Source organism: Amblyomma mixtum, chromosome 3, assembly GCF_055824585.1.
Source record: "Amblyomma mixtum isolate Tamu chromosome 3, ASM5582458v1, whole genome shotgun sequence".
Lineage (NCBI taxonomy): Eukaryota > Metazoa > Arthropoda > Arachnida > Ixodida > Ixodidae > Amblyomma > Amblyomma mixtum.
The window spans coordinates 120,202,058-120,219,834 of record NC_143014.1 but is presented as its reverse complement, the minus strand read 5'-3'; the positions used below and the strand labels follow the sequence as shown (position 1 = coordinate 120,219,834).

At 46.5% G+C, this 17,777-nt stretch overlaps 2 non-coding genes across 2 annotated transcripts; both read right to left on the bottom strand.

The window, feature by feature from the left end:
* Positions 1–260: 260 nt before the first annotated feature.
* TRNAL-AAG (transfer RNA leucine (anticodon AAG)) lies at positions 261–342 on the bottom strand. Its single transcript has one exon. It is a non-coding gene; the product is annotated as a tRNA-Leu (tRNA).
* An 8,780-nt stretch (positions 343–9,122) lies between these two features.
* On the bottom strand, positions 9,123–9,206 carry TRNAL-AAG (transfer RNA leucine (anticodon AAG)). The gene has a single exon. It is a non-coding gene; the product is annotated as a tRNA-Leu (tRNA).
* Between the last annotated feature and the right edge of the window lie 8,571 nt (positions 9,207–17,777).

Here is a 17,777-nt window from a genome sequence, read left to right as displayed (position 1 = left end):
CATGCTATGCCAATCCATGCCATACCATACCATTCCGTACCCAAAATGCCGCGCTACCTCAATTTACAGACCTTAAAAGAAATGAACGCAAGATTACAGGACCATGAAAAGACAATACACGAAAAAACAGTCAGTCCAGCTGCAGGTTCATTCGCTTTAAAACTAAACCCTTCCTGCCAGAAAGGCTCGCATCAGGTAGACAGGGCTTACTTAAAAAAATGTGTGCTTGCAGATAGCTGAAGTGAGGAGGCAAAAGTTATTGGCAGCGGTGGGGTTCGAACCCACGCCTCCGAAGAGACTGGTGCCTTAAACCAGCGCCTTAGACCACTCGGCCACGCTACCTCAACGATGCAGCGATTAGAAGTAATCAACCCAAGGTCAGAAAACGATAATAATTAACTTGTCTGACAGCCCGACTACAAAATTGCGTTAAGTGTTTTGCAGGTCCGGCTACGCTGCCAGACGGAAAAGTTCAGGTTGTGCGGACAAGCTTAGCTGCACTATATTTATACATAACGAATTTTGAAAAGCTTTCGCTTCCCTGTAAGTTAGAAATTTTCTATCAGAAAATCAATTTGGCCCCCATTTTTTGGAGTAAGGTTACGACACGCATGTGCAGCTAGCTACATAGCGGCCAGATTAGAACACTGATATAAGATGGCGCCACTTGTAGTCCTCTGGTAGTTGCTCCATAAAAGCACAGGTGGTGTTGCCGGCTGCAGGGACATCATGGAGTTGGATGGGCACAGGTCCTTCTTCGTCACACGTCTCATCTATTACCTTCGTTCTGCACTTTCACGTGCTCGGCAGTAGTGGCATAGAGAAAGGCATTCAAAAAGAGCGGACACTCCTGTAGGACCTAGCTGGCTTATTGATTGTTCCGCACAAAGTGGCTGATCGCGAAACTTCCGGTTTCGGTTTCAGGCGCGCTCAGTTTGAATGCTAGCAATGCCTCCAGCCATTCTTTCCCGCGAATATATTGTTTTACATTCAATTCCAGGTAACCCGAGAATCCCGCCTACCGCACCTACATAAACCAGTGGAGGTATACGTGGGAGGGAGCAAGGTACCGAGAGTCAGCACCATTAGGATTCTGGGGTATTTCCTACAGTCGAATGGCAAAAACACTACTATCCTCAAAAAGCTTCAGACGTATATCGACTAAGTAACGAGGACATTCAGGCGAATCTCCCCCAGGAACAAAGGCCTCAGAGAACCTTGCCTGATAAGGCTGGTTCATGCCTCTATAATCAGCAGGATAGCTCATGACACCCCCTTTCTGAATCTTAATCCTGGAGAAGTGGAGCATTTCGACATAATGATCAGAACGTCATTCAAAAGGGCTTTAGGCATCCCTCCGACTCCTCGACAGAGAAGCTTCTAGCTATGGGAATGCATAATACCTGGGAATAGATTGCGAAATCGGTCAGGGAGGCGCAGATCTGGCGGCTCAACTCCACTGTAGGGGGGCGAAAAATATTACGAGAACTACGGCTTCCGTCAGGAGAGCCACCCTATGTCGCTGAACCGCTGGAACTTGAAACACGAAAACTATTCAAAATGGCACCGATTCTTAAGAATATGCACCCTATCCATGAAAAGGAACGAAGAGGGCATAGAGCAAAATTTATTCAAAGTAATCTAATGAAAGACCCTCCTCAGGAATCAGCCTATTGCCATGCTGCCTGAGGGCTAGAAGGGGCCGCAATCATAGCGGTGGTAGATGGGAACCACTCCCAGAAGGTAATTGTATCCATTAATACGCGTAACGCTTTAATAGCTGAAGAGGCTGCGATAGCGCTAGCTTGTACAGGTACCAGAGCCAAAACTATTCTCTCAGACACTAAGGCGGCTGTTAGGAACTTCGGCAAAGGCCTAATTTCCAGGCAGGCGGCCAGTCTACTGAGGAAGCACCCGCTAAACCGGGAGGTTTCAGTCATCTGGGTTCCAACTCATGAGGGTTTACCAGGCAATGAGGCTGCCCATCGCCTCGCTCGAGATGTATACACCCGAGCGGCCATAGAGACCCCGCTACCCGGAGACAAGGACCCCCTCATCACCCACAAGCAGATCTCAGAGACTCCCAGACTAGGCCCGCCACGATAGCTGACTCGTTCGTATCGAGTTCATGTAAACAGAGAGTCGTCGAGATGAGCTGACCCAGCTCAGCTCGATTCTCTGACTCAAACCACCGCTGTCAAGAAACACCACCTAGATAGGTTCACGTAAGCAAGGCTATATCGAGCCAGTGATACTGGAGCCACGGACGATAGAGAAGCAGAACCGAAACCGAAGCCGGTCCCAGGTCAGCGATCGATCAATTAGCACGTGTGCAGCTTAACGGATTACAATTACGTGTGAAAATAACTGGAAAACTTTGTTTTGCTTTCTCAATTTTTTATAAAGCTGTTATTTTAGGGCAAACAAAAGATATCTCTACGTTTCTAAAGATCTTAAGATGGCCTAGTCGAGTTATGCATGTGCCGGCCGACGGCATCGCATGGTCGTCTCATGAGCGCAAAAAGGGAGCGATTTAGAAGCGGCTTTACTAAAAGCCGGCTCAATGTTGAGCCGCAATATTTCGGAATCAGTATATCTGATGTTTATGGAAGCAGTAAAAACTAAAATCGGGCAGCTTCATTTTCTTTTCACAACCCCTTTAAGTGTCCGCTCCAGTTTTTTACTGCTGGCCGCCCAACTACAGTATATTCTAGGCACTATAGCCCAACAAACGCCCCCGGATGTAGTCGTCATTTTTTCGTCCGGAAATCGTTCCATGCCGTTCCCAAGATGGCCGCTCCTGTGTCAAACTCGGTTACTGCACCCAACTATAGTGCCTAGAATATACTAGGCACTATAACCCAACGTAGAGAAGACGCTTTTCTCGACTCATTCAGCTGTGACTAATGCCGAGCACGTGCAAGTGCAGAACGAACACCCCAGATAAGATGCATGACGAATGACGGCCTATGATCCTTCCCCCTTCATGTCACTCGGAGCCACTACCAGCGCCAGTGGGCGCATTTGTTTTTCCAGTCCCGGACTACTTGATGACAGGTCTCGGCTTCCGCTCTGAGAGGAGACAGCGTCATGGTCACATGACCTACTTGCTTAGGCTGCTTTCGGACTCGCCGCCAGAGCCGGGCTCCCCCTCGGTTACCGTACCTGGACGCAGTCATCTACTAGCAGACGACGCAAGCCATGGGCACCACGACGCCGAAGCAACGCCGTGAGCTCGCTCATGATACTGAGTCGATTTGAAGACCGTACTGTCAGCTTGGCGTAGGTGCATTAACGAACTCAGCTTCGAGGGTATGCTCGCCGCTACTGCTCGCGGCGAAGTTAGCAGAATGTAGCCCAACTCGTTGCGGATATTCAGATAGACGAAAACCTTCGCAAAAATGTTGACAACAAGCGCTATAGCTGCTCCAGTATACGAGTGGTTCATATGCGATGCTTTCAGGTAAGCGCACAGACAGCATGTCGCAAAACAAGCGAACAGAAACCTCTTGACGACTCGAGCAAACAATACGCGCTCGCAGCTCCGAACGCGCGTCTGTGTGCGGTGGATTTCAAGAAAATAGAACGAAGATGCAAGAACAAAAAGTCTTACGATGGCTCATAGAGCAGCTACGGAGCTCATGTGAAATTTAACGCACGATGTTTTCCTTCAAGAACACGAAAAGTACGCAAAATGCACACAGTCTAACACAACATGGCTGGCAGCGCGGCGCGCAGCTGTCGTCTGCTGCCTTCCCCGCAGCCCCAAGGACTGCCATAGGCGAAAAACGAACGCGTTGCTATGGCGATGCAGGCAGGTGGGCGGAGCCAGGGCTGTGGCATGTTGGAAGTTGCGCGTCCGCGCCGAGGGTGGCGCCACGGTCGAAACGATTGCAGCGATCCTGGTATCGGCGGTAAACGCGGCTGCAGTTAAGCCTAATAAAAGTGAAATTTTTCGACCACTATCAATAATAAAAACATACTTATGAACCAAATTATAACCAGCCATAGGTATTAAAAATAAGATATCAAAGGAATTAGTTCCGAAGATGACGACGCTGATAACGCGGAAGCAGACGACCAGCAGACGACGCCCGGTCAGCCGCGCAAGCGAAAACGGCGACGTCGGCGACATTCGCACTGCAGCAGCGTCATTGGCGTCACGTCGAGTCACACAGTGAGCTTTTCTTGGAGTCTTTATACGAAGAACTAACACTGCAGCATATTATGTTGTCCCTAGCCCAACGCACTGTGATTTCTTTTACACGAGTCAAAGGTTGAAAATTTTTGCTGCCTTTCTCTGCGTGTGTTCATTCATAGCCACAGACTGATGCGTTTCAATGCATATCAGATGTTTTACTTCCCTGCTATTTACCTAAATCTCTTACAAAATCGCGTACAAACCTATATTCAGTCATGTAGCATTTTATTATGTGTACTGTACCTGCCTCGATACCTTTTTTTTTTTATCCCCTATACATTATCTGTGCGCTCATGTCTTCTAGGTTTACATAATGGCGTTTTTTATTTTTATTTTTAGGATGCCTGTTACTGATACTGCAATGTCACTGATGTCTAAAATCACTTTTTGAACATCGACTGTCACTGCTGATGTTCTTTTAATAAATTGTTCTTTGTACAAAACCATTTACGCTTTTCGTTCTAGAGCGAGCGCAGCTGCTTAAAAGCAGTCGCGCCGCTCGCCACCATGCACCATGCTACGTCAACAGACACATCGAAATACAAAAGCGAGTGAGCAGATTCCGTAAGTACTTAGCTAATCAAGCGTGAATGCAGCGCGGGATCAGTTAATCACTAGTATTTACAAAGCTTGGATCGAGCTAGCGGCCGCCAGCACTAGGAACGCGCGAGTACAGTGCACTGTAGCGCGAGCAACCGGCCACAACCAGCCGCCTAAACGCTCGACGCCATATTGGATTTTTGATGCGTTTACCGCCTCTCCCAGGTGCCGCCACCATCGCCTTCGAAAAAAAACGTCCCCATTGGCTCTATGAGAGTGTCACTCCCTTGGCGGAGCTTTCGGGCTGGCTGAGAAAAATAAATATCGGACTCGAGTCCGCAAGTAGTCCCACACAGTCCGGGACTGAAAAACAAATGCGCCCAGTGCGCAAGGTTTTGACGTTTGTAAACAGACAACACTGCTGATGATGATACTAGCCCAGAGCACTTCCGGTAGCAATGGCGCGGTGTTTGAAATGATTTGCGCTGGTGCAGCCGGCGCGTGTCGCGCAGCGGTTGCAACAATGCTGATTCAGGTGACCCGTGTCGCGGTGGTTTTGATAAGGCAGCGCCGCAAGCGAAAGATTCCGTTCAGTGTTTGATAAGACTCCGGTGCAGGTGACCCGCCAGCAACCGTCGCCTCAGGACATTGGACCCTGGACTGCGCCTCCGTCTTCCGTGTAATGTAGCCCGTCGTGAAGCAATACTACTGTGTCGTCTATGGCTCGGTGTTGCCTTCACGAATAAGTGTGCTTTCCGGATCGCGATGGTCGACAGCCCTTCTTGTGTGAACTGCGCCTGTGATGAGACAATCACCCATATCTTGTGTGAGTGCCCTGCCTTTGTAGCCGAAAGACATAAGCTGCGATGTGCTCTGGACCACCTGGACCCTCGCCCTTTCACAGAGGCCAAGATCCTAGGTCCGTGGCCACAACAGTCAACTGCCATCAAGGCTTACAAGGCACTCTTTCGCTTTTTGAGAGCGACTGCCTTGATTGACAGACTGTGATTATTTCCCTTTACTTCTCTCTTTCCTCTTTAATTCCCCTCATTCCCTTCCCCTGTGCAGGGTAGCCAACCGGAATCCTTTCTGGTTAACATCCCTGCCTTTCCCTCTCTCTCTCTCTTCAAACAGGAAGTGTTCAGGGGCTAAATCGCAACAAAAAAAAACTGAAAAAAAAACGTGTATCTGGATGGTTAGATAGAAGTCAGAAGCGTCCCCTTTGAAATGAGGTATTGGTAGTAGCCACAATGCACTGTTTTTATGCGAATCATATTGCTAGAGCTACCACTCACGCCGTCGCCGTGGGACCCCCACGTTACACCGCGACGTCACACCACGTGACACCGTGACGTCGCACCACGTGACATCGGATGAGAGAGCCGGCCTCCACCTCGCGCCGTCGCCGTGGGACCCCTAGCCGTCACGCCACGTGACACCGTGACGTCACGCCATGTGACATCGGATGAGAGAGCCGGCCTCCACCTCGCGCCGTCGCCGTGGGTCCCCTAGCCGTCACACCCGCGCATTCCCGCGCATTTCGAACGCGCGTTCACACTCAGTGTAGGTGAAACGCTCGCTCCACCGGGCAGGCAGACGCGGCTTCCGTGGCAATCCAGGCGCTCACCCAACGCGCGTCTCGGGGTTAGTCGGCGTTCCGCTGTAGCCATGCCGTTGTCTTCTCCCACGACGAAGGCTTCTAGTGGTTGTATTAAAATGACCAAGTATTCAACCAAGGAAAGCCATGTATTACCAAGCCTAGCCACTAATATGCTTCGCATTCCCCAGGCTTAGCCAAGCTGAGCCTCAGCAATTTTTTAATATTTCTTTAGGCAACCTGTTGAGTTATCGTACAACGATTCTTTCCTGATTTGACTTTTCCAGTTGATCGATAGTTCTACATTTGGCAGCTTTTCCATTCAATTAATCCAGCCCTTACCTTCTGCGTTTTTTACCTGCCGCTTAAAGCGCTTTATTTTTTGTCCTTCTTTGCTGCATACTTACTGGTTAGCTTCCTAGTTCTCTCCCGCCACAGTGAGTCGACGCTCTTTTTGTATCAGTATTTAAGCACTTTAGCTGCACACCTGTTATCGTCCAACAGCATCAGGCGTTCTTCATACAATATTTCACTCCGATCTTCCCGTGACCAGCGTACCCCAAGTGACACCATCTTGCTTCAGTCTTTTAATCAAGTCGCTAAGTAGCTAGTAGCGCATGAATTTCTTAAACTTACTTCGTCGAAAAAAAAATGGGAGCAAACGAATTCTTCAAAACCAAATTTCACGTTTGTAGAGGGAGGATATGTATAAAATGAGTAATGTATAAATGTAGTCCGGGTCTGCCCTAACCGACCAATCTCAACCTTCCTAGGTCGCCGCGGTGGCTCAGTGGTTATGGCGCTCGGCTGCTGACCCGAAAGATGCGGGTTTGATCCCAGGCGCGGTGGTCGAATTTCGATGGAGGCGAAATTCCAGGGGCCTGCGCACTGTGCGATGTCGGTGCACGTTAAAGAACCCAAAGAAATTTCCGGAGCCCATCACTACGGCGTCCTTCATAGCCTGAGTTGTTTTGGGACGTTAAACAATAATAAACCAAACTAAACCAGCGTGGCACCACTGCAATGGGCTGCAATAGTTCCAGGCAACTGACGTACATACAATGTCTCGTGCAGAACAGGGCTCCTAAAGACGCATACCAGTCAAAATCCAATTTCATATTTTCTTTGTTCCTGAGCAAATCAAACACCTCTTGATTTTCTTCTTGCTGTAATAACATATCTTGAGAATAATTCTGTTTCTCTTGCTGCAATAACATATCTTAGAGTAATTTTGTGCAAAATGCTGAATTTACTGCAATGCAGTTTGCAGCAGCCTCCACTGGGTGGTAGTCGACAAAGATGATGCGGCACGCTTAGATGGTACGCGTGCACATGCGAGCAGAAAAAAATTCTGCTAGCGACAAGGCCTGTATGCACCGCCCATCACTCCCGCGACAGTGACACTGAAGCATTCCCGTGATTCTTCAAGCCATCACTGACGACCAACAGCAGCAGTCATTGTTTGGGCCTACGGCAGCCTGCACCCCTCCTGAGCAAGGAGTTATTAACACGACGGCGAAGCGCGCGGTGTCTCTCTCGGTGGAGCCTTCCCAGTTCAGGCCGTCGGTTGTCTCCGGACGTGTTCTTCCCCTTCTAAAGACGCATTTGGTGAGACAGCAAATCGCCTCCCAGCGGTTTGGACATTTTCATATCTCGTGCAACCACCAAACCGACATCGTCGCGGAGTTATGCCACGTCATCACTTATCAGGCGTAAGAACCTATGATCCTGGCCTGGAGTCGACGCACTGAGCGCTCTACGCGAAGCCAACCTCGTCGCGTCGGGGCGTCGTACCTTCCGGCGGCCAGGATTCTGCCCTGAAGACAATGCACTCGGCCTGTCATGATCAGCCGACTCCTATGTCTTGGGGCTACGTGTCTTCTGGTATCGCCTGCTGCAAAGACACCGCAATCAGACCGCGCCACTGTTGAGCGCCCAATGTGTCTGGCCCTTGTAGACGCCCGGCATCTAGCGCCTGCAACGACTGTTGCTCCAGGCGTCCAGATCCACCGGGCGTACTTGTGTGCCGGGGTCACCCCAGAAGAACAGGTGCCCGTATTAGCAAGTGTTGTGCGCAAAACCCTTCTAGATGCAGCAGTAAAGTAAGTATAGGAAATGGCCCATATTACGTCCAAAAATTCGATGCGCTCGCGTGCACTGGGTCAGTGCACCCGGTTTTCTTTTTATAGTTCTGTGAGTAGTGGATTCCACAACAAGTATCCATTAGGGTGCAATAAATACATTTTGATTCTGATTCATGCACATAACCTTTGACACCATCTTACTTGGGTCCCTTTCATGGTTGGTGTTGCCCGCGTAGCAGCGTTCGAAGATGGCCTCCTAGCCATATCTTCTAGATGTTAAGCTAGATCATTTCATCGTGCGGGTAGGGGAATGGGTGCGGCATAACAGTGGTTTCAAATGTTAGCCTTGTTAGCTCTGTACTGTTAGCACTCTGTCAGCCGTATTAGCCTACGGCGTCTCTCATAGCACGATACCATACCTTACCTTTCCATACCATACTAAGCCATACCATGTGATGCCATGCCATTCCATGCCATACCATACCATTCCGTACCCAAAATGCCGCGCTACCTCAATTTACAGACCTTGAAAGAAATGAACGCAAGATTACAGGACCATGAAAAGACAATACACGAAAAAACAGTCAGTCCCGCTGCAGGTTCATTCGCTTTAAAACTAAACCCTTCCTGCCAGAAAAGCTCGCATCAGGTAGACAGGGCTTACTTTAAAAATGCGTACTTGCAGATAGCTGAAGTGAGAAGGCAAGGCGGTGGGGCTCGAACCCACGCCTCCGAGGAGACTGGAGCCTTAAACCAGCGCCTTAGACCACTGGGCCACGCTACCTCAATTTTTTTTATTGCCTTCAAAGGCGTGGGAATACTGTGCATTACAACATATGTGACTATTTACATGGCTATTTACATGGCTATTTACATGGCTACAGCACTCCTCGCTTCCAGCGACCATTCCAACTTCTTCAGTTGGGATAGATTCTGGAAAAGGGATACAATTTCTTCGTCAAAACCTCGGTCTTTTAACACATCGTAAATTTTCAGGACACTTTCAACAAAATATTGATACACAGATCTGGCTCCAGGATCGCAAAGGCGATATGCCATGACACTACGCCACACTGCATGCAAGCCAAGCAGAAAAATGGTGTCATATGGAGCTCCATCGTCTTCGACAGGCAGAAACCTAATGCCGTGCGGAGTGAGCGGCAAATCTTTCTTTATGGTTCGCTGCAACACGTCCCAAAAGAAGATTGCATTATTACAGTCGACAAAAACATGGTCAATTGTTTCCTCCTTCCTACAGAGAAGGCAATGGGTGCCCCACGGGACGTATATGTCTCTTTCATGTAACCAGCTTTTAACAGGTAAGGTACCTGTGTGCAGCTGAAAGAAGAAAGTTTTTGCTGAAGGCGTTACCCACATTCTTCTTACCCTCTTTAACACATTTTGGCCCGGTGAGGCCCCAAAGGCCGACCGATACATGGGAGCGGGAAAAAGGACGTGTAATAAGTCTTTCTTAAGTTGCCTTTTCTTCACAGTTGCCTAATATTCTCTGGAAAAACGGGTGACAAGGAATCGATAAGATGCGACAACCTCACGGAGGTAACGGGACACACTGTAGCGACCACCTCCGGTAGAGGAGATTACAAAGTCTGGGAGTGCATTTGGCAACATAAACTGAACAAAACACTGGAGGAAAGGGTTTCTTCTTTCGCGGAGAAACATGAAGCGCATGACCACTTGGCTTAAAAACAAGTGAGAGAGGGACGGACGCTCCTCGGCGACTCGCCGAAAAAGATTCGTTCGGGAGGTTCTCTCCCAACTGGACTGCCATATAAATGTCGCAAAGATGCGATGGAACTTCTGTATATTCACCCGTGTACAGTACAACACCTGCAAGATGTACATTATCTTTGCTGCTAGAAAAACATTGCATACCGTGGCACGCGCGAACACTGAAAGATCGCGCCCACACCATCTAGATGTCATCTCTCTCATTTCACCGGCCTTCTTGCTCCAGACCGAATCGCTTTCACGATAGCAATCAAGAGGCACCCCAAGATATGTGCTCGGTGTAGTGGACCAGTGAACATTTTCAAATACATCTGGTCATGTCCCATGCGCCATGCCACAAACCAATGCACTTATCTATGTTTAACATGCTGCCACTCTGGGCACAAAAATCGTGTGTTATTTTCAGTACAGCCGTAATGCATTCCCTGTCTGATGCAAAAAAGGCAACGTCATCCGCGTAAGCAAGCACACGAACTTCACACGTGTGGAAGCCAAAACCGCGTATTTCTTCATTCTGCAAAATTTTCTGGCAGAGTTCTGTGTTTTTCCTTCCTGTTTCGTCCTTTTTTGGCGTACGACATTCTTTCAAGACAATGTACCAACTAACCCGTCAAAAAGTTCTACTACAGTGAGAACAACAGCGGCGACAATGGACAACCTTGGCGTACAGATGAGCGTACATCTATACGGCGCGACAGTTCACCATTTATGACAAGATTTGTGGTGCAGTTTCTGTACGCCATTTTTACACCATCGCGTATATCTTTACCAACACCAACATAGTCCAACAAATCAAAGAGGATGTCATGTGGCACCCTGTCAAATGCCTTAGCGAGATCGATCTGCAGCATGGCTACCTGCAGGAATTCGCTATCACAAAGTTCTAAAACACTCCTGGCCACATGGATGTTCGTGTGTATCGTCCTGTTTTTAATACCAAATGTTTGATGGGGGCCGATTAAATCCTGGATTAATTACAGCCTGGAGTCGTCTCGCCAACACCTTCATCAGCACCTTGTAGTCTACGTTTGTTAGTGTGATTGGTCTGTATCCAGTGACCGTGCGAAGTTTGACGTCCTCTTTGCTTTTCGGAATCAAAACTGTGTGAGCGCGCGTAAAAGAGGGCGGCAATAATCCGCACTCGAATAACTCCACGAATACCCCATGCAAGGCCACAGCGACACCAGGTTTAAACTCTTTGTAAAAAGCGGCACTCAGTCCATCTGGACCTGGCGATTTTCCAAGGTTTAGTTCGTCGATGGCTCTTTCGACTTCACCAACGGTGATATCTCTTTCGAGTGCCGTTGTAGTATCAAGGTCCAGCCTAGGCATTACTGTGAAAAAAACCTTCTTCAATCCCCGGTTTATCGGGTAATCTGTGGCCGAACAGTTCCGTGTAGTAATCCTCAAAGGCGTTCTTAATATCAGCTTGGTCGTGCGTCGTTTTCCCCTTGTAATCCATCTCTAATATCTCTTTAGCTCTAGCGTAAGCTTTTTCGTCTGATAAGGCACGCTTAGTTGGAGCCTCACCGGCCAGTAGCTTTTCTCCCCGTGCACGTATTATTGCTGCTCTATACTTTATGATGGACTTTATGATGGACTTTATGATGTGTGTGTCAGCCACGCTGTTGGGACATCGGCCACGCTACCTCAACGATGCAGCGTTTAGAAGTAATCAACCCAAGGTCAGAAAACGATAATAATTAACTTGTCTGACAGCCCGACTGCAAAATTGCGTTAAGTGTTTTGCAGGTCCGGCTACGCTGCCAGACGGAAAAGTTCAGGCTGTGCGGACAAGCTTAGCTGCACTATATTTATACATAACGAATTTTGAAAAGCTTTCACTTCCCTGTAAGTTAGAAATTTTCTATCAGAAAATCAATTTCGCCCCCATTTTTCGGAGTAAGGTTACGAAACGCATGTGCAGCTAGCTACATAGCGGCCAGATTAGAACATTGATATAAGATGGCGCCACTTGTAGTCCTCCGGTAGTTGCGCCATAAAAGCACAGGTGGTGTTGCCGGCTGCAGGGACATCATGGAGTTGGATGGGCACAGGTCCTTCTTCGTCACAGGTCTCATCTATTACCTTCGTTCTGCGCTTCCACGTGCTCGGCAGTAGTGGCATAGAGAAATGCATTCAAAAAGAGCGGACACTCCTGTAGGACCTAGCTGGCCTATTGATTGTTCCGCACAAAGTGGCTGATCGCGAAACTTCCGGTTTCGGTTTCAGGCGCGCTCAGTTTGAATGCTAGCAATGCCTCCAGCCATTCTTTCCGGCGAATAAAATGTTTTACATTCAATTCCAGGTAACCCGAGAATCCCGCCTACCGCACCTACATAAACCAGTGGAGGTATACGTGGGAGGGAGCAAGGTACCGAGAGTCAGCACCATTAGGATTCTGGGGTATTTCCTACAGTCGAATGGCAAAAACACTACTATCCTCAAAAAGCTTCAGACGTATATCGACCAAGTAACGGTCGTTGCACGCGAAGAAACAAAGTAAACAAATGTGGTTTAAGAGCACTGTTAAATACCTAAAATAAATAAATGTGTTCGTGAGGAGCATCAGTGCCGAACTTCGATGTACAAATGATCATTGCGCACGACCATCCAGAACAATTTTTGTGCAGTGTCCACCAGTTTCCATTCCCTTGTCAGTTCTAGCCTTGCTTCTTTATGTCGAGGCCTTTCCTATCGGTGACATTTCTTAGACACAGCGGCAAGTAAAATAAGAGTTCAAAAGCTTTTCCGATGGAAAAGGGAGGCCTTTCGGTTGAAGAGCTTTAGGTGAAATGCCTTTAGGATGAAGGCCGTTGGGCCAAATGCATTCACTCTGAAGGCTTGGGCCTTAGATAAAGAATTTCAGCCTAAATTCCTTTGGCACAAAGGCTTTCATGCTAAATGAGTGACCTAAGGACCTTTACCTAGGGGTATTTAACATAAAGGCCTTTAGTGGAAAGGTCTAGAAGCTGAGGCCTTTAAAATGTCGTTAGTTGCGAACTAGTAAACAAATATCGCTAAATATATATAGTAGCCCACAATGAGACAAATCCTTCCGCACTCGGAGAATGTAAGTAGTCTCAAGTGCCCTCCGCAATTTTTTTTTTTGCAGCTTGCATGGTCATGCCCTCTAAAACGCCAGCTTACAATTTGCCGGGCCAAGTGCATTTGCAAGGCTGGTATCAAGGGGCACTGTAAGCACGGTGCTGCTGTGTGCTTTTTCATCAATTCTTATGAAAAGCAGTCATGCACAAGCCAGCCTCAAAAATGGGGCAAACCAAGCAGCAAGAACATGAGGCCTTCAGCAGACGACTTGATGGACTTGTTGCCTAGTAAATTTGCGTAGCCAGCCTGTTTCAAAAAGTTCCTCATTTTCTTCTAACCACATTTCTGTGGCTGGTCATACGTATTTTGTCAAATAGACAACTTTCATATAGTTAGTCCTCCGATAAGGCTAGTGCATTCTGCCAATGGTGTGTTCTGAACAATTTTAATTTGCAGACACAAAGTGTGACGTCATTTCATCTTCCTCGCATTATTAAACAGGTCAGAAAGCCAGGTACGTAGATGTGAAGCCTGCCTCACGCACTGTGCTGCTCAAGTATCCAGAGATTGTATGTCCACTACAAGAAGTGCTAGAGCTCACGACCCAACACACAGACGAATTGATCTGCAAAGAAGTCCTGGATGGCATTATTGAGAGAGCTTCGGAAGCTGTTGAAAGAGAGCTCCTGGAAGACCTGTTGGCGCCGATGCTGACGAGACCAGTCTACTATCACTTTTAAGTTATAGACGATGAGAAGACGCGACCGCAGGACTTCTTATCTGACCTGAGTTTGGATCAAAAAGAAAAATACAAGCAAAAAATACTGGTACATGGGAGTGTTGCCGACCTGCCTATTCTTACCCAGGGCCAGGCGAACTGTGCGAGGTATAGTGGATTTTAACATAGAAATTGCACAAAGCGTGAATATCAGACCGTCAACATTGCGTATTTCTCTTTTGTCAGCTAGGTGGCATGTGGAACGGAGGCTTCTAAAGCTCACGCAGTCATGACAAAAAAAAAATGTGATGAGGGTCTTCTCAAGGCTGCTCACCAACTTTCAAAAGTGACTTCCTACACAAGTCCTGCAGTGCGCTACGGTTGGTTTCCTAAATCCATGATAACCCGGTAAATTTGAAATGATGTTCAAGTATGGTAGCCTATTGCCAGTCATGATTTGTTCGCTTATTGGAGTTCATGTGTGTACTACATTTTTAGTACTTAACTATCATGCGTTACTATTTGACAGGCATCAAGACAGAAAGCGCAGCGCGACAGAGCTTGGAACAGAAACTTGAAGCACGTATTGTCCAGGTGTGTAGCTGCTTTGTTTTTCAATCCATGCCCTCCACTTTTATTAAACAATGTGAGTATTGTTAATTTTTTTAGAAATACTAATAACCATGTTGGATTTTGCAGACAGGATTGATGGTGCTGCCGCAGCAGCCTTGGCTCTGTTGTAGCCCTGACGGACTGGTCAGGATTGGGGACGAAACAGGGCTCATCGAGATAAAGTGCACTTACAGATTTAAGGACTGTCCATTTGTGGACTATGAACTGAGGATGTGCCATCTCCCCTATATCACATTCAGTGACGACGTAATCGCACTCAAGAAAACACATCAGTACTACACACAGCTACAAGTATCATTGTATGTACTAAATTTACAGAGATCACTCCTGTATGTGTATTCACCCAAGCAGTCAGTGATAGTAAGTGTACTTCGCGATGAGCTTTTCCTTTGGGAGCTTATCCCAAAGCTGGAGCGCTTTTACTTCGTTCTTTATTCCAACATTGTTTTAGCTTCTTACTCCGATTTTGTTTTCACCTTTCTCTAATTTTTTATATGTGCTAAAATCCTTCTTCTGTGATCAATGGATTCCATTGTTAGATTATCTTTAAGCCCGTACATTGTACTGTGTGTTCCAAAGTGAGAATACATTGTTGTGTTAAATTTTTGCAAAATAATGGGTCACAGCAGTACGGTATATCGCAGCAAAAATGATTCCTATCCTGTGCCCTGAGCATTCATCTGTACTGAGGGCTTCGTCAGCCGTGAGAGTGTTACTTCAGGCGAAATGACCTCAAACATTATAGTTGAAATAATAGAAGTGGACCATTGAGGAAGTATTTTAATGTTTGGAATTTTGTTGCTACGAGTATGATCTAGTCACTTGCCTAGTGAATCTAGTCTAGTCTAGTGAATCTGGTCACTTTCAAATACTGTAATGGACACATATGCAGGGAAGATGAAGTTGTTTTTTAAAAATATAGGCTTTTTGAGGTATGAAGAAGACTTCTGCGGCACAATACCAGAGTCTGTGCGCATCAGAAAACAGGTCAGTGAAGCTAACTAGTTTGCCGAATAACTAAATTTGATAATTAACTCATTACGAGAACAAGACACCTAGTTGCAATTAATCATTAGTAGCCAGTCGTTAATATGAGCCTCACTGGGTTTTAAAGTTTCGATAGCACGATTATCCTCGCGCGTTGGCTCAATAAAATTGAGCTTTCAACTAGTTACGTGCACTGAAGGAGTTGCTTTGCCTTCATGTCTGTCGAAGGAGTGTATTTTGGCAAGATGCAGCCAAAATTTGTTTGGCCATAGCGCTGAGGAGAATTGCACTTTCGAAATTCTGAAGATTCATATGGCTACTATAAACCACCGGCCAAAAATTTCCAATTCCAGCAAGGTGCCTCTGATAGTTAAAAAAATGGATTATCAGAAATTAATTGGCTATTATCTCAAAACTGTAACGCAAAAAGACAAGGGACGATGAAACGAGGAGGCACACACTCTTTGCGCTATTGTTTCAAAGCATGAACGAAGAAGCCCGAATTTCGACGTTCCTGTTTACTTTTCTTCACCGGTACTGTTATTTTCGTCAATGCTGGTACCATTCTGCGACAAAAACAGTCTTCATACCTGAAGGAGCCTATTTAAGAAAATTATCCTTTGCTGAAACCAGTAAAACCATGTTTTCTGATGAGAACATCATGCAGACAAGTTTATTTCAATCTTGACTGCAATGACAGGCATGCAGCTGCTGCGGTAAATGACAAGGGCAAAGTGCATGCATGGCTTCCAATTTTGTTCGGAATGTCTTGTCACTGAAACCCACATGCTATAACAAAGACGCATTTTTGTATGGCGACAATAAAAGTAATGGCGAAACTTGATTTGTATATGAGTGTTGCATGAGGCCACGCTGGCGCGTTCGCTGTCTATGACAACATAGTCCAACAGTCATGTGCCTGCTCGCAACTGATCTGCGCACTGCACAGTGAGCATAGGGGAGTGGGTTGCTCATTCTTCGCGCTAGGGGTGCGGAGGGATAAAGCAAAAAGTCATGACAGGGGGGCAAAGGCAACAAAGACCTGTGTTGTTCCCTTTTCTGCCTAGCTTTGCACCATGGGACCCAAGCAGGCAAGCTCTGCTCCACACAAGCCATGCGAGGAACAGTTTTATTCATTTACTTATTTATACATACTGCTAATTTCATCTTATGTGACAGAAGGGCACAGTTAGGTTAACTGTAAAGTGGTCAAACACTAATCAGAATATTCAAGTGGTCATTCTGTTAAAAAAGACAACAAGTGGTAAAACACAAGTAGTATAACAAAGCTATGTTGTGAACAATGAAATAGTGCATTAAATAAGGCTATTGTTCGTAGTACTACGCAAATAACAATATGTACTAAACAATTCTACTTATCATAACATACAGACAAAAAGTAAAAAGTAAACATCATGAACATACACTGCGAAGGCATAAACATAGCATGGGTACTTTTTGTAACACTGCATAATTTGAATGAACACGATAAACGTGAGAAACATGAAAAACCCAATAAACATTGCTATAATAACACAAGAAATCAGAAAATGACTATCTAATAATACCACGTACTGTGAACTGCAGTGTTAAATGTCAGTGATGAACTATTAGTGATGAAAAGGAGACGACGCGGCAGTCAGTCTATGATGTCACTCAGGCTGCTTCAACATAGTCATCCTTCCCTAAGAGAGGGTCATAGAGCCGATAACTTTGAATGCGCGCATTTCTAGCTGAAATGCGCGCATACAGCCTCAGTTCTTTTTGTATGTACAACAACATCATGGCTAGTACCTACAATGTAAAGCCACAATTTGTTGGTAAGCCATGTCATGAACCCTTCAATGAGCTGAATGATAGCATAACCTACAGAAAGTAGCAATCAAGAAATGCAAAAGCTTCTTTTCACTTCTTTAAAATAGGTGGCTGCATGTTCACAAGGGCAGCGCAAACAGAAAGCACTTTGCTCATGTGGGGAACTAAGCTTAGAGGTACCCTGTTCGTTAATATCTTGTAGATTTTCAACCTCTGAATGACGCGCTCAACATGAATTCGTACAGCTGCAATTTTATAAGTAGTGTCCATGTCCTCCTCAGACATCTGACCCCCAGTAGAATTGAATGGGGGCATGAGCAGAACTGCACCTTTTCCCTGAACGTCTGTCCTGATGCTAGGAAAGCCTTTGTCACTGAGTACAAGATCACCAGGTTTGATGAGGTC